Source organism: Haliotis rufescens, unplaced genomic scaffold (genome assembly GCF_023055435.1).
Source record: "Haliotis rufescens isolate VD_foot unplaced genomic scaffold, xgHalRufe1.0.p SCAF_20, whole genome shotgun sequence".
Classification (NCBI taxonomy): Eukaryota; Metazoa; Mollusca; class Gastropoda; order Lepetellida; family Haliotidae; genus Haliotis; species Haliotis rufescens.
Genome location: NW_025963891.1, coordinates 8,097,300 through 8,120,877, shown reverse-complemented (window position 1 = coordinate 8,120,877; position 23,578 = coordinate 8,097,300).

Below are 23,578 nucleotides of genomic sequence, written 5' to 3'. Positions count from 1 at the left end.
TTGTTTGATTAATACTTGATTATTTACAGACCGCCATCACATAGCTGGAATATTGCTGAGTGCGGTGTTAAACAACCAAACAAAATATTCAGCAAAACAAACAAATAAACAAACGAAACATCGTCTGCAACGGGATCGTCACTGTTTTCCTGTGAACTGCTGGAATCGTTGTCAATATTCCTCTGTTTCTTGCGACCAGAAAAAGGTTGAAGTTGAAATAGTTGTAGTTCTGTCATTCTCTGTATCGGGTATACCATTCAATCCATTTTTGACCTTGTGGATCGAATAAAAGCAGATTTCAGAAAGCGACACCGGCGCGGTCTCTGCATATTGTGCGGTTTCGTGCTACGACTCTCTGATATGACGTCACGCGATCACGTGACCGGCAACCTCACTATCTCACGTTATCGTCAAAGGCTTTAGAGGGACGTGCGTTCTTGATTACCAAGTCAAGCTGTGTAATGAAGTAACGTTTTGAAACATCCTTTAATACTATGTGCCAAATGCATTACGACAGTCTAAAGAAACGCTCGTAAAATCTACCCACCGACTCTAAACGAGTTCGCTTGTCTAATGGTAAGAGTGCCTCACGACTTATCAGGCGGTTCGATTCCAGTCAACCCTAATGAAGAAGTTTCAATTCTGAGTAGAATAGGTCTACAGCAACCCATGCTTGCCGTAAAAGGCGACTATGCTTGTCGTAAAAGGCGACTAACGGGGTCGGGTGGTCAGGCTCGCTGACTTGGTTGCTGCATGTCATCATATCCGGATTGCCTGGATCGATTCTCATGATGTCAATCACTGGATTGTCTGGTCCAGACTCGATTACTTACAGACCGCCATCATATAGCTGGAATATTGCTGAGTGTGGCGTAAAACACCAAACAAACAAAAAACAAAAGTAGTGAAAAACTTGTCTTCCATTTCTAAACATTGGATGTTTGAAACACAAAGTACATACTTCATGTTGCAAGAAGAACCTCATATCAGCGATGAGGTCTTACGAGGAAAAGTAAAATTTCATCCCATGTTTTTCTGCTAAAAAGAGAAGAATTTGGTTCAAAGTACCAGCATGGACATTTCTACTTCATACGTTACCCAAGCACGGGTGGCCCGGTCGTCTGGGCACGCCAGAAACCTATGATTGTGGGTTCGAATCCTGGTTCGCCCCGATTAGTTTCTAGGTTTGTCAGCACCATACGCGTGCTCGTGGGTTTCACCGAAGTGGTAAACGTCGTAGACCTGCATCACTTTGGGCTTTCCTCCCACATTAAGCTGACACGCCGTGATATAAGTGAATACTGTGGAAAGGGGCGTTAAACCCAACTCACTCACTCACTCATACGTTACCAAAGTAATCTCACAGGCGGTTTACTCAGAGAAAAAACTCTCATCGGGTTTCACTTCTTTGAAATCAAAACCGCAGAGGCTATGAGGTTTTACTATTTCAAAGTAAAGCCTCACGACAGGTTAATTCTGTAAAGGCTAATCTGTTGAAACAAGACATATCACTCTACAATAAATATGCAGGCGTTTCCACGTTACTGGAAGTTCACTATAGTGTCGTTCTACGTTTCACGGTCAGGTACGTCAGTTGTGATTCTTCCATCGAGTGACCCCGGCTAGACGATATGACAATCTGCAAAGATGCAAACTGTACAAGCAACTTTTGTTTGTGGTTTCCTTTCAGGCATGGACAACATCATGCCGGAAACTGCAACTTCAGTGACTTACAGCGTCACTTCGATGACCTGAAAGACAATCCGTGTGATTGAAGTTACAACATAACATGACACAGATATTCCTTTATTTGTCCCAAGTTATTGGAGATGTTCACATTTTTTAAAGCTTACTACAGCACCAATTCATGAAACCCCTTCACCCAAACCCTAACCCCCACAAAAACACAGGACATCTCCACAATCGAAAAAAGAAATATTACTATATGATATGGTTTGAAATAGGTTAATGCAGTGTTATCGGTAGAGGAGGGCATGCTTACCCTTTTCGCGAACCTCTTCTTATATCACCCAGAGCAAACACACGTTCAGCACTATTACACAGCAGTCAGTGCTGCGCGCACATCACTTAGCCAAGATACCCGAACCACCGAGAGCACCGTTTTCAAACCGTTGTTGCCGTCATAGTAGAATGGAGATAAACCTACTGTACTTTGAAATTTGATCTAGTCCCACAGTAGAGTAGATACCTCTTTATTTTAATTTGGAACCTCGCGCTAAAGCTTGTGTGTGTAGTAATAATTTAATAACGTTCAGAATATTTTATTCCTAACATTGTTACACATCACATTTAAATACTACTACTAATAAAAACAATAAAACCGTGGATTCCAGTGAAATGTTTTTTCAAACATTAGCGGTCGATACCCGGCAAATTTAACATATCGCCCACTGCATCGCGTTTATGTGCAGTGTGTTGAGAAAGTCAGGAATCCTGCAGAGGCTTTCGTTTGGATAAAGGCGACTGGCCTGAAAAGTGAAACCGAAGGCTTTCTGTTTGCTGCTCCCCACTCGAAACCGCCAATGTGTGATTTTGCATCTAAATGTCATAAAATGACAATATGAAATGTAGATTATGTAATGAATTTTAATGAGACTGTCCAACGCATTGTCAGTGTATACCCAGCTTTGTCATTGTATCTTAAACGACATGATGGGGTGGCTAGATCATTTTATTACCGTCTTCGCCATGCTTGTGGTTTTGACACAGAGGTCGAACCATGGTACGACTCAGGATATTGAGAGGGCGTCGTGGACAATGATAAATACAATATTCTTTGGAATAGACCCGTACACAGCCTCAGACCTATCCAGGACATCAAACCTGATCTTTTCCTTTTGATAAATCCAATGAAATCATTTATATTAATGAATTTTCTGTACCTTTTGACACTAATGTGATTGACAAGATTCAGGAAAAACATGGCAAATATGCAGACCTCACTTTCGAAATGTCACACTTGCAACCCAAGTACCAAGTTGTCCGACTCCCCATTGTTCTTGTTGTGCCTTAGATTTGGTACCTCCCAATCTGTGGACTGACATTAGGAGAGTACCCTGATTTGCTTATTTGCTCTGGGTAATGCAGAAGGCTGCACTGTTGGGGAGCCTACACATTCTCGAAAACATTCTCGGTGGGTACGACAAGGCAGCTCTTCCTGGGAGAAGTCCCATTCGCTGTCTGGGCTGCACGTAGAGAGGGCAAGGACCCTGAGCTGATGATGAGCCTAATCAGCCTGACAGTGAAAGGATCACCCAAACCCTCTTTGGGACCATGAATATCCCGGGTAGAATAGGTCTTCAGCGACCCATGCTTGCTATAAAAGCATTGTTGTAAGAGGCGACTAACGGAATCGGGTGGTCAGGCTCGCTGACTTGGTTGATGCATGTCATCGTATCCCAATTTCGTGGATTGATGCTCATGATATCAATCATTGGATTGTCTGGTCCAGACTCGGTTAATTACAGACCACCGTCATATAGCTGGAATATTGCTGAGTGCGGCGTTAAACAACAAACAGACAAACAAAAATCTCTTTGCTGCATTTTTTATTTTAATCTGTACATAATAAAAATTCAACAAAAATCTGTTTGAGATTGGCTTATCTTCATTGTATGAAACCACACACAAGCGAGTAAGGAAGAAGTATGTTTTGTTACCAATGTCTTTTAACGTACAACAATACATAACTTTTTTCTTTGTAAATTGGTACTTGGATACATAGAAGATGTGAATGTGTTAATACGCGGGTGAAGAGTAAAGGTCGTAAGGACAAGTTATCACTTTATTAAGTAACAAAGCCAACAGAATAGCACAGACACAGTACAAATAAGTTAAAAAAGAAAAGAGAAATCTAGACGAGTATACATGAACTGTAATAACATAATGAAAACATCTTAAATGTATTGTTGAGTGAGAGGAATACAATTACCAACGTACCGTGCTTAAACTAAAAATACGTTATGGATGCCTCTAACGACCAGCTCGGAACTTTTTCTACCCTTAAATCCCCACGGAGAACTGCTGATATTCATCTATAGCATTCAGCAATGATAGTTTTCTGACTTGAAAGTATGTCACCAATGACATAAGATCCTCTCAAAGACTTAATATAGTGCTTAGGTCTAAGCAGCTCACTTGATACTTTAAGCACATATCAGGATATACAGACGTTAGAAGTCACTATTATAAGAACAAATTGTTCAAATCCGGTCGCCATATTTATGCGCAAATAGTATTAAAGTATAGTGCCTATTAAGGATGCCACAGATTATCACTATTTATGCATATTTCAGCCCAATTATGACCACTAACATCTGCCAAATCAACTTAAGATATTGGCGAACATTATCCACAACAACCGAGGTTTATTATAGCTTATAATAAGGAAAAAAACCTATGGTCGTTATCAAACACGAGTTGTAGCTTTCGTGGCCTCAATGTTTAGGTCAGTTTAGTCAATTATTTTAGAATATTTTTAATTATCTAAACAAGCTGTTTCTTTTGATGTGTTTTGATAAGGCACCTAAGTCTGCTTATGGTCCGGAACACCTCGATAAACAGTTAAACTGTTCTGAAAAATAGGTTGGGAATGTTGAAATGTTTTAGGCGAAGACAGCGGGAGAATACCAACGCCATAATGTCCAGATAAGCGATGAAAACCGCTGGAAAACAGATTGTTCCAGTTTTTAATTCACACATATAAACTGTATTAATTTGAAAGTGATTTTTCGCGAACACTTGGTTGGTATCATCACTCTTTGATAGTCATTCATAAACACATGCTCATATTTTTATTTATCCTTAAGTGTCTTTTTAAAGCAACCGATAAAAATTATCCATTCATTACATTTGAGCCTGAACATTGAACATCGATAAAAGGGGCGTGTAGATTTTGAACGATGTTATGCGAAGGATGGTCTGAACCTGATGACTGCAATAATGACGTCCACGACGACCAAGTTTAGTAGAAATAGAGAGACGAGGCTCCGTAACAGAAAATGAATGATCCGGGACATTTGGAAATATGAAAAAAGGTCACAAAATATTTGTCAATCAAAATTATCTGTGGAATGTTACATTTGTTGACTATATCTAGGCCACGCACACAATATAATTTTAAGTGAAGAGGAAATCAAAGGACACTTTCAATTTGAAAGATCAATAACATCTAAAATAGTTAAATGCACAAAGAAATACACCACATGTGAAACACAATAGACTCACTGTATGTTGGATTACTAATATGTGAATAAATGAGCTCATAGACGGAGCTCTGGATTTGAATAAACAGGACAAAAGGACCAGTTGCCAGTGCGACAAAACATCTAAAAAGTTAATAAAACATAATGTTAGATACCACATACTAACTGAATGTACATTCTGGTGCAGAAGCAGCTGAATCAGTACAAATGATGATATTTATGGGCATTCGTGAAGGTCAAAGTACAATCTAAACAGACCAGAAAACAGTACAAGGCGGTTCACAAATAACAGACTGAAGCACACCAAATTACATCATGATACATGTAGAAATATTAAGATGAAAATAAGTTAAAATGAAAATATAATTGCCAAAAAGGGAATTCCTTTGTAACATATTTACTGGATTGTTACACAATGTACACATATTTGGAATCGACCCTGATACTTTAGCGTGAGGAGCCAACGCTTATCACAATATGAATCAAGAATTTGATCGGTCCTAAGAGAAATTTTGCTGCAGATGTTTGTTTTGTCCCTTTGTTGATGGACGCTGAGGTTCGTTTTTAACATTCAAGGTTTATCAGGGCGGCCTGAAAATCATCGTGTCCGAATCTAACCAGTGGTTGATACTACGACCATCATCTCACACCGTCGGAGAACCATGGCAAACAATATATCAAGTCACAAATCCATCCCCCGATCCCCCTGTACGTCCACTCTGGCAATTATTCTGACCCGAAATCCTTTGTTATGCGATATTAAAAACGAGCTTGTTACTGTAAAATACATCACACTTCAATTATTTTCAGCAACCACAAACATGTTAATTTTCACAGGGCTGTAGTTCAGTGAGTGAGGCCAGGACAATTGAGTCGGGTCCGATGTCTTGTATTGAACTGATGGAGGTTGCGGCTGCCCTGTGGGGTTGTAGCCGTCACATGTGGTGAACCACCACCCTGACTGGTGGATATTGGCACAGTTGCCATTGTTGTCGTTGTCGTTGTCGACATCATAAGTAGAAAACCTAGCTCCCAGAAACGAAGAGATCCCTTCAATCGCTGCACTGTCGACATCGTGTGATTTAGCGGACGAAAACGTAAAATTATAACCATATTTCTCACTGCTCACCTGAAATTAAACAATCCGTTTCATGCGTTACAACTCACCTTCAGTAAATACGATTTATAGAATTACATGTACATCGAAAAGAACATATGATGAATTAACTGAGTAAGTACATGACGGAGTTGGATGCCACGACACTTTGGTCAGTTTATCGCAAAGTTTAGGCTTCTTGTGTTAAGAAAACTCAAAGTGACTCAGAAAAACTCCTTTACCATTTCGTTCTGCATTAATGTACAAGGTGTTAAAACACGATCTGCAATATTTTAGTCATATGAAAATGCATTTTGTTTGTTTGTTAATCTTAGCCGCATTCAGCAATTTTCAAGTTATATAAGTTATAATGCCTCTTAAAATCTGGGAACAAGAAATGATTGTGATAACTATAGAGATGTACTTTCACCAAGCGCATTTTCCAACTTAGTTATATCATCAACAAAAGAAGAATAAGAAGCCTTCTGTAAAATAGACGAAGTCCATTCGCTTTTTTATAGGGACATTTAACCATGGACAATATTTTTATTCTCAACGAGCTAATTCAGTGATATATATGAATAAAAGGTGGAACGTTTTGTACATTATCAGCTGAATTTGAGAGGACATTTTGGCACTTCCTAGATTTCTTAGGTGTAAGTTGGATTCTCTATAACGTAGTATCTATCATTATGTGAATGTTAATTCACAGTAATAGGGCAGATACAATTGAATGTGACATTTGTGTTCGTCAAGGGTGTATCATAAGCCCACTTCTCTTTTCAGTTCTTTTGTTTGCAGATGATATCATGTTCTCCGACCTCCAAGTAACATCTTTAAATTTTGATTTTCAATACGATGTATTTCGCGACTAACATTATGAAGAAAAGAGGACATATTTGGGAAACTGTTAAAAACCTTTTAAATTGCAATATTCGATTCAAGGACTGGGTAAGAGGTGTTTGCTGAATCTGCAGCAGGATAGACTTTTACTCCAAAATATCAATTAAATGTTGACATTTAATCATTTGGAGTAAAAATAAAGTTGTTGTCTTAAAAGTATTATGTTAATATATCGAGGACAATTAAACAATTACATGTAACTAAATTACCAGAATGTTTCTTCATGTGCAAAAAATACTGCAACACAAGCTGTGCACATGGTTTAAGAAAGCTCACATTAATGCGTTTACCTATGATATGTTCAAGATATGCGTCGCCAGACTTCATAATATGTGTGCGCTTCAACAGTATACTCTCTTGGGTACAGAGATTTGGTTCAACAGATTGACATACGGTGGGAACCATATTTTATGACTAAGTATATATTCGTCATCTTAAGTTCAAACTGGCTATTTCACAATGAACATGGAACATCTTTTTCAATGATAGGAAAACTCGAGTTTTAACAAAAACTTGCAGATGTAGCTGGTATTATTCTGGAACTTTTTTAAATTGATGGGTATCGAACCTACTATGTACAGAACTTCTAACATTGCTGATATGCTGCGTTAAACAACAAACAAAGAAACCCTTCATCAAATTCGTGTTGTTTAGAACCCTTGCTTTGAGTACCTGAAAATCCAAGTAGGAATGCTTCCTCCACAACATTGTCCCATCTTCTTGAAACATAACAAATATACGCATTGTGTGTGGGCGATTGTTAGTTACATGGTGTATCATTTCCAGACCTGACCAAAAGTTTTCTGAAACATATACATTGTAGCAATATAAGTACATCTTTATGAACAGTGAAATATACCTTAAAAGGACAAGGTGGAAAATTTCTTCTTTTTTATCCATTCAGAATAAGTAATAATGGCACTCAATTTAAAGTCAAGGCCGATCTTCACATTACACGCTGTGGGATTGCTATATTATGATGTCACATAGATGTGTGAATTTGAAGTTAATCAAACTCAGCTTCACCTCAGTCAGAGTGTTTGAAATTTGGACGAATAGTTCGAAACATTTGAAGAGTATTGTTAAAAAACTGTTTTAAAATGTTGGTTGGTCAAAACAGAACAACCACATTTGTTTACTAATTTTACATTTGGGATTGCACTTTCTTAGTAAAGTAGAAATCCTTGTATTTTCATGGGTAGAGTCCCTTCCGGGATACGAGCCCTCACATTCAGCACACAAAGTCAGCGGTCAACCCCAATAAGTACTGGAATACTAAGAAAGTGTAATCTCAAATATAACATTTGTTTTTTAATATACTATTCATCACTGATAATGTACTTTCCAAATTCTGTTTTGTTGTCTTCTCATAGGTGTGAAATTTTGCAGTGGCTATCTATAATAAAAATAAGAAACGCAATCTCAGCAGTCCCATCCGATCATAACAATTCAAATAACTTAATTTGAATATATACCTGCAAAAATGACATTTCCAAATCCATTTTTGTACTCTTGCCACGGGCGTGAAAAGTTAACGTAGGCACTGTCAAAACGTCGCTTGAACAAAAATGTCGCTTTGAGTACCATCCGACAAACAACCTTAAAGGCCCGAGGAGAAATGTTGGGTTGGATGTAAAACACAGAGTCTGGGACATCTCTGTAATGATCCGTTGAGGAACCCTCAGAGCAATCTGTATTGGAATAGGAAGGGACAAATATCAAATAATAAAAATTCTTGAGATACCACGCACGTGCATTTGAGTGAAACGTGCTTAAATTGACATAATGCAAACCTTTAATCTAAACCAGGATCAAATAATTTTGTTCCCAGATTATGGGGGGCAGTGGGGTAGCATAGAGGTTAAAGCATTCGCTCGTCACGCCGAAGATCCGGGTTCGATTTCCCAGATGGATACAATGTGTGAAGCCTATTTCGTGCGTGACATTCCTGGAATATTGCCAAAAGCGGCGGCTTGTACGAGTCCGGACTGAGATACCATGAATACCCCTCCCAGTGTACTGACTCCAAGCCGACCAATCCTTGTTTTAGCCTCTTAATGCCGAGCGCCAGACAGGGTAACAACAAGTACCATCTTTTAACGTCTTTTGGTATGACAGGGCCGGGGACGTTCTACAACTAGATAATGGAGGCGGTCTAATGTACATGTTCAGTGGAAACCAGGGTGAAGAAAAATGCGACGCAAAAAAGCGAAAGTTGAAGATAATCTGGGAGTGAGTGAGTATTGTTTTACGTCGTTTTTTTTCAATATTCCAGCAATATGAAGGAGATAACATAAGCTTTCTTGATCTGCAGGTGGGACTTTGAGATATTAATATCAGAAACAAATACGAAACAAAGGATAATAGTATTATACAAACATTGATAAAATACCTTGCATTAGTCGTTCACACCAAGCACCAATATAACCACCATAGCATCTGCAGCCGTAGCTGTCATTCAGAAAGACTCCGTGGTAATGACAACTTGAGTGGTACCCCTGGTGCATAAAAAATGTCTTTAACAAAATAGAACCATGTGACTCATATAAATACTCAGTTTTCTTTGTAAAGAATCTTCAAATAGTTATAATATGAGTAAATTAGGTCTTGTTGGACTGAATCATTAACTAATTTGCCATGTCATGTTATATAATCTTAATACACACGTGTTTGAATGGATATTGATATACTCACATTCAAATGTCTGTACTGGTTTTCGCATCCTGTACTCAAAAGTCTCTGTTGTGGTAGCATGTCACATTGTTCCCGTCACGTGTAATGCTTATCGACTTACATCTCTTATCCCTGGCGCACATGACTCCACACAGAGGAACGCTGATACCGGTAATGTTGTGGTATGTTTCGGGGGTTTGAGTCGGGTCGTAACAAGATTCAACTCGGGAGAATTTCATGTGTGAACAACAGTCCGGCATGATTCCAAATACTAGAACAATCCAAACGTATACCATTTCAGACATTTTGACTTATCTGAACACACGAAGCTATGGTTATTGTAGTTCACACGCAGCACACTCACAAATGAGAGTCCAGATATCAGTGCCTCATGCATTGGAAACAAGCAGCTTACAAGTGAAAGTCACTCGGTTGGCACGTGAGCAAACAAATAACGTAGCAACTATACGAGACCAAAGGACGAGACCAAAGTACGGAGTTTGTATCTCTAGTTGCTACAGAGAGTATTCTGTTGCATGGAGTTGTTTGGTGATGCCATTGTGGTTTGCCTAGACAGCATGGTTTGTTGAAATCTCGACTGGTTGATCCAGATGTAACGCTGATACCGGTAATCGCGCGATATATACTCTTCAAAAAATGAAACTTGACACTGACTTGCAAAATGTAATATAATGCGATTGTTTCATAATAGGACACAGACACCATAATTGAAACACTGTTTGAAGATCAATGTACACAATGTACTAAACATTAATCGTGTCAACTAGACAGACGCACGTACACGATACAGTTAATATCAGAGGGGTACAGAAAATGTCAGTATCGGTTGTGCCCACCACGTGCATCAATCACCGCTTGACACCGACGACCCATAGATGCATAGTGTCTGGGGCGGTGGATTCCTTCTGCGAACGCGTCGATCCAACTCGTTCCACAGATGCTCAATCGGGGACAAATCTGGTGACCGGGCTGGCCAAGGTAATGTCTGGATGTTGTTATGCTGCAAGAAGTCCTGACAAACACGTGCAATATGCGGTCGAGCGTTGTCCTGCTGGAACTGTCCGCCATGAACGTTGACGTGAGGAAGAACGTAAGGCTGTAGGATCAAGTCTCTGTTACGCACACCTGTCAATGCACCTGCCACATGCACGAAAGGCGTCCTACCACCGTGATGAATTCCGGCCCATACCATGACACTCCCGCCGCCAAATGGGACAACCTACTGCAAACAGTTGGGGGCGTAACGTTCACCCCGACGTCTGTAGACACGTGCGCGCCCATCAGCACGTGTGAGTAGGAAACGGGACTCGTCAATAAACAGTACCACCTTCTCCACCTTGCACTTGCCCATCTAACCCTCTGTTGGCACCAAAGAAGGTCCGCCAGATGACGTGGGGTCAATACATGACGTCGAACAGGTCTTCGTGCAAAAAGTCCAGCCTCCCTCAGTCTGTTGCGTACCGTTTGATCTGATATTCTGCGTACCCCAGGGATCTGTGTGGTTGTAGACGTGGCTGTGGTAGTGCGGTCTCGGAGGTGTCGCAGCCGGATGTATCGATCTTGTGCTTGGGTTGTCACCCTTGGTCTTCCTGACCTTGGTCTGTCGTCAACTCTGTTGGTGTTGTTGTATCGGGTCCATAGTGCGGAGATTGTCTGTCTGGATACGCCAAAGTGCCTGGCCACTTCTTGCTGAGTTGCTCCAGCTTGTAATCTCCCAATGGCGTTGTTCCGTTGAGCTGCATTCAGTCTTGGCATTCTGTCACCGCCTCTACTGCCGTTATAAGGACTGTATGAACAGCCGTTGATATGGATTTTTATACCCATTCAGCAGGGGACCCGCATGCCTAAATGCAGGATCCTGTGCTGCACGTTTTTTACAGGCGGTTGCGTTTGGATGAAGCTGTAAAATTGATCCCCAAACGCTACGTTTATGTGCGTTGCATGTGTTTTCGCGAATTATAGACACATCATCTTTCTGTTTGACTTATTTGGTTCTCATTTAATGTAATTATTTTGATATTTGGCAGGAAGTGGTTTTACATCTGTGTCAAGTTTCTTTTTTTGAAGAGTATATTTTGTTGGTTTGAGATGGGTCAGAGCAATATTCCACACGGGTGATTTTCATGCGTGAACGGCAGTTCGGCACGATTTGCAGATAATAGAATAATCCAAACGTGAACGTTTATTCAGTCAGATATTTTGACTTGTGTACATAAATGTACACGAAACAACAGTTAATCTACCTTAAAGTTCGCCAGCGTCACCTGGCTTGCACTAACTTACTCCACGTGACTATCACATGATCTACCAGATAACAATGACTGTTGTAGCTACAGGATTGGTTTCCTAAGGGCACCATATAAGCTTCCTGTTATCAAGGTCACATCACATTACTTCATATTGATGCCGTGAGTGCATTGTCATTGATTATCACAGTTGATGATAAACTAAGATTCTGGTATCAATATATACAGCAAACTAAAATGCATCTTTTTCTTGTTTTCTTTTAAAAGAATACTCTTACATCAATATTTGAGTTTAATTACCATATCAGAATTTATCAAACATAATCAGGTTGCCTGGTGTAAGTCATTGAACATTTTGGATAAGAAGTGTTTTGGAAATGTAATGCAAACATATGTTGATTTATATTTTATTCTAAGAAATCATATTCCACCGGTAATTGCCTAAAGGGAATTAGCATGTGTTTTTCGTAAACATGTTTGGACATTCTTAATTCGCGTGACACGTCGCATTCAAATGACGCTGTACTTTCATGAATTTCAAACAAGCTGGGATATCACCACTTCGTGACTCATCTTTGTGTTCATCGTCTAGGGAGCGCCATGTAGTATAAGGACTTCACTCCCCAATTTGTAATACTCATGTAGAAGCTTTATTCGGCAAGAAACAAAAATCTATAACAGAATCCTATATCGATTACAAATAACTGGGATTCGCTCATACGTGGCTCTGATCTGGAATCTATTAAATCTATGACGAAGGCATTTTCATTGGTTGTCAATTTCAAGCTCATTAGAATGACGTCATTTCCGAAACGAAGCTATCTTGATGTTGGGTAACAGGTTGTATAGTATAATAGTATGAGTCTTTATTTCACACCCATTAAAGATATAACTGATTAGTAAGCATGCAGCTGCATTACTCATTGTAATTTGCTTGACAGTGACAATGTTCAGATTTGGAATGTCGGTAGTGCTGTGCAACTGTAAATTCTAATTTTCATAAAACACAGAGCTTCTTTACATATTTTACTCAAAATTGTTTAGTCCGTCAGTTTTTGTAGATGCCTCTGATCTATCCCAGACAAATAAATACGTTTGAAATAGAAGCAGTAAACGTACTATCACTTTTTTCTATCGTAGTAATGCAAGCATCGCTACATTATTAAGGTTCGAGGCATCACTAATATAGAAAACATTATATCGAAGCAACGTATAACATTCATCGCCACTGTCGACTTAGAACGTTTTTTCATGAACTGTTCTGGTTGGTTGGTGTCAGGGAGATTTGGAGCCTATAAAATGTGTGCCCAATTGCAAAATATCAACTAATTTCCAGATAAATTGATGAACCAATCTGCTTCATAAATTAATTTATTATTGAAAACCTCAGCTGCCAAATTCGTGAAGTTTGCAGTTTCTAGAAGGCTGGCTGTATCAGGCGAGGGCGAATCGACGCCTTCCACGACCTGACTAGTAATTTATCTATTGTTTCCGAACACTGTTTCCTTGACGAAGCACTTGTCACATACTCTAGACATGCAACTGTGACAAATGCTGTGACGTTCAAGAGAACACAAGTTCAATAGTGACAGTGCCACATATTTGCCATTTCTATTGAATATTGAAATCATAAACCTACTCATGTGTGTTTCATATTAGCTTGGTAATTACTCATTGATCTTGTGTGGTTATTTACTGATTGTAAAGAATAGTGCATGTGCCCTCAGGGCTGCTTATGCATGGATTACAAAAGGGACTATTATTATTATTAATATTATTTACATATTAAAATAAAATGCAGCAAAAAGGGTTTGGGTGATCCTGGAACAGTCCTGGTAAGGCTCTTCGTCAGCTCAGGGCCCTTGCCAACTCTACACGCAGCCAAAACAGCGAATGGGACTTCTCCCGGGAAGCTCTGTCCAGTCAAACCTTCTGCATTACTCAGATTGTCAGAAGAGCTCTATTCCTGGTAGCAAACCTGTGTACTCTCCCATTGTCAGTCAACAGATTGGGAGGTACCAAACCTAAGGCACCGAGAACAATGGGGAGTCGGACAACTTGGGATACAAGCGTAACATTTCCAAAGCCACGACTGCATATTTGCCATTTTTCCCCTGAATCTTGTCAATAACATTAGTGTCAAATAGGACAGAAAATTCAATAATATAAACGAATTCATTGGATTTGTCAAAAAGGACAAGATCAGGTTTGTTGTCCTGGATACGTCTGAGGCTGAATACGGATCAAGTCAAAAGAAATTTCTTTTTTATCATTTTCCATGACGCCCTCTCCATATCCTGGGTACCATGGATGGACCATCGTGTTGTTTAAGATACTATGTTTGTGCCAAAGATGGGAATCCACTGACACTGTATTGGACAGTATCATTAAATTCATTGCATGTTTTACATTTCATATTTACATTTTGATGAAAAATCATCGACGGTTTCGAGCGGGAAGTGATTGGTCCTGAGCAGCAAACAGAAAGCCTTTTGTTTCACTTTTCAGGGCAGCCGACTTCATCCAAGCAAAGGTCTCGCGGGGTTGCTGATCTTCTCAACACACTGTACATAAACTCGATGCAGTGGTCGTTCAGATAGCCTCTCCTTGAAAAACTGTGTCTGAGACGATTTGATATGGCACTTCGCTTGGTTGACACTCATTTCTGTGACGTCCGGCAGTACAGAACCATCAACATTGAAATTGAGATTATGTCTCACACCCTTGGCTCGTTTAAGAAAACTGTGGACTCACTTGTCTTCATCATAAGTCTTGAATTGCTGTACGTACTAATGTGTGGGTTAACCTTTGCGTTTCAACTCATAACAATAGCAAGAAGTTCAGCTGCAAATACTGAGTAGTCAATTAGCCTGAACACACTTTAAACAGAAACATCAGGTATACAATATGCCCCAACAGTATCATACGAGGTAGCAAGAAAGTGAAAAAATGGGGATATTTGCTGATCATTGAATTGAGATCACAAGGAAGTCGAGGTTTTGGAAGAAGCAAGGGAGCAGTATTTGGAGAAGAGGAAAAATCAACTGGGATGAACTCCATGATATGAAGCAAATGTCTGAACACTAAGACCAAAAGACCAAAATATATTTTGACATGAGACCAAATGTCATAAATGTCAGATAACCCATTCATTAACCACAGCAGAAGTTGAATCATACTTGTTTTAGCCTTCATTCCGTCATGAAAGACATGCGATCACAACGTATATCCAGAGGCATTTCCGAGCATTTAACCTGGAGATTTGAAACTGGGGTACGTAGTTACATAGGCGCCCGTGCATATTCGCCTTTTACAATTTTATATTTACTGCTCATCTGGTGTAGAAGTGCTATTGGTATTTTAGTTCTAGGTCAAACATAGTGAATCTCCTTGTACCAGCAAGAACGTCTAGCCTAACTGACAATACCTTCAAACTCAAGCATGATTCCTTCCTAAATACTGCCAAACCACATGCAAAAGATGTTTACCAAACTATAATGTAGGCTTGTTTCCTTTGGGGTCAAAGTAGACTGCTTCTTTGATGTTTTGTTTTCCAATGGTAGCATAGTCTGTTTCAATAATTTATTTAGTAATGTTATCATTTGAAACATCAACATCTTTTATTAATTCAGATTAATATGCTGCTCACAGAGTGAAGAACATTCAGAGCAGTTTGCACAGAAACGAATATTGTCATGAACATGTATAGTGCCATGAACACGACCGACGTATGTCATGGTTTTCTGTTTATTAATTTTATCTCTGGTAATAACTGTCTTTAATAAATAATTGTCTTTAACTATAACACAAGGAACAACTGTAAGGAGGAATAGTCTGTTATAACAAACTTTAGGCACTTTCCACAACTCGAACTCCAGCACGAACTGTCAAGGAATTATATTACAACCCTTTAGTTGTACTCGGGATTTGCTAATATGATTGATTTCCACCGCACGTGGATTGCAAAAAAAACCGTTGTTTGTCTACATTACGAAAACGTCGAAAATTCGCGTCGCCCGTGTTTGTTTCTTTTGAGCGGCCATGATGTTTATTGAAAAATGTCCAAGTGTGTCTAAGTTATCGAAAACATGTTGATTCCAACATATGTTTGCACAACAAATATTACAAATACTCTTAATCTAATATCTTCATTGATATGTACCAGGCAACCTGATCATATTTCATGATTAGTAATACAGTAATTGAATCCAAATATTTGGTTCAACCGTATTTTTTCAGAGAAGATGAAGATATTTTCAGTACAATATTTGTTGTCAGACTCAGAGTTTGTCTTCAACTAAGAGGATCAATGATTATGCACTTAGATATAACAAATCGATGAGAAGACCATACACATAATGTGGCCCTCGTGATTGTGTAAATGTTCCACAAACCAACGAAGGTTTAGAATAAATTGCTAATTGTATGACATTACCGCTGTACATTTTGACAAACAACTGTAGGTATCGAGTTGAGGTAGGGTGAAATGGGGCTTAAGGTCGCGTCCAAGAAGATTGCATTTCGCAACTTTTGAGATGCTATCGAGCATGCTCTTTCTATCAAGATTTCAAAGAGTCTTTCTGGAAAAGGTGTTTGATCAAGATTACAACATTCAAGGCCTCAGTAAAGCTTTCAAAAACTTTCATAGTAGACATGTGGAGGACATTTCCAAATTTGTCGCATCAGTGACAAAAATGATGTCCGATGCAATTCCCCATGTTGACTTGTACCATATGTTCCCGTGTTTTTTCAGGTGAACAATTGACTTGCCTTTGCATGTGTTTTTGACGGGTACCACCGGTGGGGCAGTCTACGCTCACCTCGCGAAAACCTGGTATCATTACTATTTGATAGTGATTCCAAAACACTTGCTCATGATTTAATCGGAATGGTACAATCGACTCTGCTTTATGCAGAGATTTCTATTGGATATGGAAAGGGCTTTGTCGCTTTATTTATATAGCGAGGTGCATGCACGTGCGCGCGCGTGCCTGCGTGCGTGTGTGTGTGTGTGTGTGTGTGTTGGGAGGAGGAAGGGGGGAGGCATTTTCAGTGACTTGCGTGATTGCGTGTCTTTGTAACCCGACGGTGTGGGTTTTCTGGTCCATGTTCAATTCTGTACACGCTGCCTTATTATAAAATTGAAAATTGCTGAATGCGGCTAAAATGAACAAACAAACAAAACCAAAATGCATTTTCCTATGGCTAAAATATTGCAGGTCATGATTGAACACCCTTATACATTAATGCAGAACGAAATGGTCAAGGAGTTTTTCTGAGTCGTTATCATCCAAGTGACCGAGGCTGACCACCCAATCCCCCTATTGTTCGACTACCGGGGACTTATTGTACCCGGTAATTCCCGCGTCGCTCTGAGTATCGTTACACATTCCATGAGTCGTCAATATATCTGTACACAAAAAGTAGAGATGAGGTTAGATGGGGTTTAACGTCACGTTCAGGATCATTGCACTCACATAACGCGCATGAGCATGCGTGCGTGTGTGCATGTGTGCGCGTGTGTGGCTACTTGTACAATTGCCGATTTTTATAGTGTTAGACCACTGAGATACAATGCCGCAGTTCAACATGGACACCCCAATCAGTCACACAGTATTCTGACTCCAAGCCGACCAGGGCTTGTTTTATCCCCTTGATGTCGAGTGCCGGGCAGATTGAGAACAAGTATCATATTTTAACGTCTTCGGTATGACGCAGCCTGGGATCAAACCCCCGACCTTCCGCTCCCGAGGCAGGCGCCCTATCCACAGTGAAGGGCCATAGGCACTGACAAAGCACTAAACTTAGTAAAGGCAAATCACAAAATATATCATCAAACAGTTGTAGGTCTCAATAAGCCACGTTACGTACCAAAAACCAACAAATAATACCACAAATAAAACAAACAAGCATCAACACAGTAAACGATTCAAAGAACCACTATACGAGTGAAGGGGCGGTCGGGTAGCCTAGTGGTTAAAGCGTTAGCTCGTCACGCTGAAGACCCGGGTTCGATTCCCGACATGGGTACAATGTGTGAAGCCCATTTCTGGTGACCCCCGCCGTGATATTGCTGGAATATTGCTAAAAGCGGCGTAAAACCATACTCACTCACTCACTATACGAGTGAAACAACTGTACACAAACAAACCCGGCGGCACAGTATATATCAATAAACAACTGTACGGAACATCAAACAACTGTACGTAACATCAAAAACCGGTACGGAACATCAAACAACTGTCCGTAACATCAAAGAACTGTATGTAACAAAACTTACTGTATGTATATTAAGGCATAAGGCAAATATATATAGCCACAAACATCTATATGAATGAAAAGGCAACGCGTAGCAAAAGAAACATTGTAGATATCAACAAAGTTGGGCTAGAACCAGTCCAATTAGTACTGGCTACTTATTTTACTGCTGCTACGAAGATATCTCCGTCCACAACGTACATTGTCCACATGCCGATCATAAAGAGATGCTTCATTTCGTGTGTGTATAACCTTGTGGGTTCGAATCCCGGTTCGCCCCGATTATGTTTCTAGGATTGTCAGCACCATATCCATGCTCTTGGGTTTCATCGAAGTGGTAAACGTCTGAGACCTGCATCACTTCGGGCTTTCCTCCCACAGTAAGCTGACACAACGTGATACAACTGGAATACTGTTAAAAGCGGCGTTCAACACAACTCACTCACCATGGCTAGTTCTTGAGAACACATTGAGTTTTGTTACTTCAAGATGTCTGTCAGTTTTGAATGAGGAGTGTTTTTTTTAGCTAATATAATTAATGTTTATACGCAAAACCATTCTCTTTTTCTGTTGGTAAAATGATTATGTCGAAATTCAGTGTGTGTTTTGCCAATTGTACTGGTAACCTGACTTTTAAATTACACAGAATTAATAGATAGTGCCGTTCAGCGATTCTATTCCGTGAAAAAGTTTAAAAAATGACTGTGCAACGGCACAATCTCTGTAGCAACTGAAGATACTAACTCCGTACTTTGGTCACATCCTTTGTACAGGTGCCACGTTACGTGTCAGACTCTCACTTGTGAGCTGGAGGTTTCCAATCAGGTATCTGGACTCTCATATTGTGAGTGTGCTGCGTGTGAACCACAATAACCATAGCTTCGTGTGTTCAGATAAGTCAAATGTCTGAAATGATATACGTTTGGATTGTTCTAGTATTTGGAATCATGCCGGACTGTCGTTCACACATGAAATTCTCCCGAGTTGAATCTTGTTATGACCCGACTCAAACCCCCGAAACATACCACACTATTACCGGTATCAGCGTTCCTCTATGTGGAGTCATGTGCGCCAGGGATAAGAGATGCAAGTCGATTAGCATTAAGCGTGACGGGAACAATGTAACATGCTATCACAACACTGAGAGGAGACTGCTGGGTACAGGATGCGACAACCAGTACAGGCATTTGAATGTGAGTACTTTAATATCAATATCCATTCGAATACCCGTGACAAGATTGTATTTAAGTTTAGATATAAAGACATATTTTTAAGGAAAAAGTAACGTTCAATTAAAATAAATATATCCTGCAATTGAATATTTTGTTAAACCGTAACTAACGCTTACGCAATGCCACGGTTAGGTAAAAATCAAAGTCTACACGCAGGGGGTATGCTGCAAACAGGAATGGCGCAAAATTAATTTGGCAGACATTTCAATGTTTATGGAAACACAATTCTACCTCTTTGGAGACGTTATCAACAGCAGGGCAAATATTATAACGGGCCGGTCTTTCATGTGTGACGTAACATGACAACCTTATTCGGTTGGTGCATTTACCAAACTGCCATATTAACATCTTTATTCGTGGATTGAAAACAATTAGTGGCATATCCGTACGCAACCGGATGAGGGCGCACAACATCTGGCGTTCAGAAGGCAACACTGGGACAGTTTATTGTTCACAGGATAGTCCAGGTTTTATCTGAACAGCTCTGATGGTCGTCCAAGAGTTTACATGCGTCAATGACAACGTTCTAGTAACGCGTACGTTTACTCAACGCCATCAGTGTGTGTGTGTGTGGGGGGGGGGGGGGTGTGTAAAGGTATGACGTGGCATCACAACTTATGAAAGAACTCAACTCATCATTTTCAACTTGAATTGCGTACGCTACCGTGAAGAATTCGTGCGAGATTATGGTCTACCCTTTGTGCAAATGCAGAGACCTAACGTCACGTTGCAGCAGGAAAATGCCCGCCGACACGTTGCACATGTTCCACTAGACGTTTTGAAGCAGTATATCATGACCGAGCATGTCTGGGAGGAGATGATATTATCATTTACATCATTTTGTATGAAGCATCGTTAATATTTTCCGACTGCATATATTTCATTTTGTGAGTATATCAAGCAGTCCTCAGACAACAATTTCAAGGCTCTTTACTAAAACCATAAGCTGATACGTTGAAGTTTGGTTCCATTTTCTGCAAATATTTATTTTATTTACCAGGGATACCACTCAAGTTGTCATTACCACGGAGTCTTTCTGAATGACAGCTACGGCTGCAGATGCTATGGTGGTTATATTGGTGCTTGGTGTGAACGACTCATGCAAGGTATGGTATCAATGTTTGCGTAAGGTCATATGTGTTTCATATTTGGTTTGATAATATCTCCGTGCGGTCGGGGTAGCCATGTGGTTAAAGTGTTCGCTCGTCACGTTGAAGGCACGGGTTCGATTCCCCACGTGGGTACAATGTATGAAGCCCATTTCTGGTGTCCCCTGCCTTAAACCATACTCACCCACTCACTGACAATATCTCTAGATCTCGCCTGAGCGAAAGATTGTGTTGGGTAAGCTTTTATAACCTTGTTCGTTGGCGGCGGCGGAATAGACATTAATATTTTTTATTTTTTAATTATTGACGGGGAGTCATTTTTGTCATTTAACACTGGCTTCAATAATAAACTGACGGCCAAAAGAAACTTTACCAACTGAAAATATAAATTTCAGACAAAGTATACATTTTTTTCCGATGAAGTCTATCTAAAACACATAACCTAAATACAACAATAGTGTATGCAGAAAATGTTAATCGTCTGTTACATGTTTGCGAGATAACACGCGAAAAAGTGAAAAACACTTGCACCAGGGACAACTGCAAATGCACGTGCGGGTAAGGGTATAAAACGATTGCAACGGCAAGTCAGACATCTGCAGTGATAAAAAAACACAAAAGAAATGCCACGACTCACAGTCGAACAACGTGAACGAGCCTTGGGTATGGTACAGATGGGAGCCACCCACGCCCATATTGCACGAACCTTCGGTTGCTCCCGTGTTGCCGTTACCAACTTGATGCAACGTTACAGACAGACAGGGCGGACCGCTGACAGGCCAAGAACAGGCAGACCCAGGGTGACCACGCCCCATGATGACCGGTACTTGCGTACCTTGCACCTCAGAAATCGCTTCATGACAGTGACGTCATAGGCGACAAATGCCTTAGGTCACAGCGTTAGTCGACAGACAGTGGCCGGGAGACTCAGGGCTCATGGATTCAGGGCTTTTAGACATACAGAGGACAGCTATTGACAGCGCAACATCGTCGTCTGCGATTGAGATGGGCCCGGACTGTACGACGTTGGCAACGACGTGACTGGCAGAGGGTTGTCTTCACTGACGAAAGTCGATTCTGTATGTTTAGGGCTGATGGAAGACAACGTGTTTACCGCCGAAGGGGTCAACGAACGGCGGCGTGTTGCGTGCAGGAGGTCGTACCATATGGTGGAGGGAGTGTCATGGTGTGGGGAGGGATATGTGGGCAGGAGAGGACACCGCTGGTCATCGTTGACGGAAACTTGACAGCTCAGCGTTACATGGATAACATTCTTCGTCCAGTTGTCCTACCATTTCTCCAACAGCAGCCACGTGGTGTCATTTATCAGCATGACAACGCTAGAGCCCATACAGCCAGAATTGTCACTAACTTCCTCGCAGCCAACAACGTCAACGCCCTGCCGTGGCCTGCACGCTCACCCGACATGTCCCCCATAGAACACTGGGACACTGGGACTGGGACTTGATGGATCGTCGTGTTCGACAACGACCACACTCTCGAGCTAACCGGCAAGAACTGATCTTGGCCCTAGGAGAAGAATGGCGTCAAATCCCACGTGACCTCATCAGACGACTGACTTTTTCTGTGCGTTGAAGAGCTTTTGCGTGTATTGAGGCATTTGGTGGTCACACACGCTACTAATGACTTATTATTGAACGTGAGCGATTGTTTATGTATTCTGCCTATTGTCCAGGTTTCTGAAAGCTCGAGTTTTGTACCACACCCAATTTGGGGAGGCTCTGACGTCATTCTCGGTCGCGGTATGATTGTCATTTTCAGTGTTGATTATGTTGATATATTGATCTTCTCAATACACTTTACTTCATGCATGTATGTTTTGTTGTTTTTGAGCAAGAGTGATTTCAAACTCTGGTAAAGTTTCTTTTGGACGTCAGTTTATTTAAGTCATATTCATGTCAGTTTGGCTAATGTATATGTACAGTAGCGTGGGGTAGGGAGTCCAAATTGACGCATGTTATAGATCTTATGATCGGAGACAGTGGTTACTAGCAACTTGGCAATGCCCTAATGAGCGAATGCGGCACCTTAGCCCGCTTAGCCATCAATGTCCACTTGTCACATATAACCAATCTAGGCGCAGCTGGGTAGCCTACTAGTTAAAGATCTCGTCACGCCGAAGACCAGGGTTCGATTCCCGACGTGGGTACAATGTGTGAAGCCAATTTTCTGGTGTCCCCCGCCGTAATATTGCTGTAATATTGCTCAAACCGGCGTAAAACTATTACACGAATGGTTTTTTATCTTTATATATGCCCGTGTTTCTGTGAAATATATGCCACCATAGTCTGTTGAGGTAGTAAAATCTGGTAAGAAAATAATCGTCAAATAGTCCAGGATTCGCTTGTCAGTGAAAAGTGGTCCAAGCGTACCATACTTGTCGGAAGAGGCAACTAAATAGATGGGGCGGTCACTCCGTGACGTGTTTGCCATTGTAACCTAAAGACGTGGATCGTTGCTCATCATAATATCAATCCCTGTACTGCCTTGTCTAGAGTAGATTACGGAGGCACGGGTGACCCAGTCGTCTGAGGCGCCGCGATTCGCTGTGCAGAGTTGCGTCCCTTGGGCACGCCAAAAACCTATGATTGTGGGTTCGAATCAAAATTCGCCCCGATTATGTTTCTAGATTTGTCAGCACCATATCCGTGCTCGTCTGTTTCACCGAAGCGGTAAACGTCTGAGACCTGCATCACTTTGGGCTTTCCTCCCACATTAAGCTGACACGCCGCGATATAACTGGAATACTGTTAAAAGCGTCGTTAAAACCCAACTCACTCACTCACTAGAGTAA